The sequence below is a fragment of the Frankliniella occidentalis genome, unplaced genomic scaffold, assembly GCF_000697945.3.
Source record: "Frankliniella occidentalis isolate FOCC.00 unplaced genomic scaffold, Focc_3.1 Scaffold279, whole genome shotgun sequence".
NCBI classification, from domain to species: domain Eukaryota; kingdom Metazoa; phylum Arthropoda; class Insecta; order Thysanoptera; family Thripidae; genus Frankliniella; species Frankliniella occidentalis.
In genome coordinates this window covers 324,403-324,954 of record NW_026267405.1, presented here as the reverse complement: position 1 = coordinate 324,954, position 552 = coordinate 324,403, and positions in this window count along the sequence as shown.

The window sequence follows — 552 nt, the reverse complement described above, 5'->3', positions numbered from 1 at the left end:
CCCGCCCCCGGACGGTTCTACTACTTGATTAGCGCGACCCCGCCAAAGGGACGACGGCGTACAGACAGCGGTGCACCGGGTAAGGTTTGGAAGGGTAGCTAGCTCCAATAATTATTGAATCTTGAGCGACTCGACCGACGCGGCTAAATTCGTAATGCCTCTGCCTCGACGGCTCTGGCGGTCTTTGTGGGCTGGGGGAGGATCTGGTGTGCGTGTCCTGCCGCGCCCCCGGGGGGCTGCGCCTCGGCTGTCAATGGCTTCGTTACCGATAATCAGGGGCGAAAATGAATATGAAAAGCGCGCAGTGATTGTTTTATAATAAATAACAATAATTATTGCTTCTGTTCTAAAAAAGAAAAAAAAATGAAAGCAAGACAGAACCAGCGGCGATTGTCTCAATAAATCGAGAGAAAAATGGAACGGTGCTGAGGGAATGAAACACGTTAACGTGGACGTGGAGCAGACTGGCAGAAAATCCGCCACACACTAAGTAAGTCTCCCATATCGCTCTCTATGAGAGGGAGTAGAAGACGGATCCCTCGCCCCCCCCCC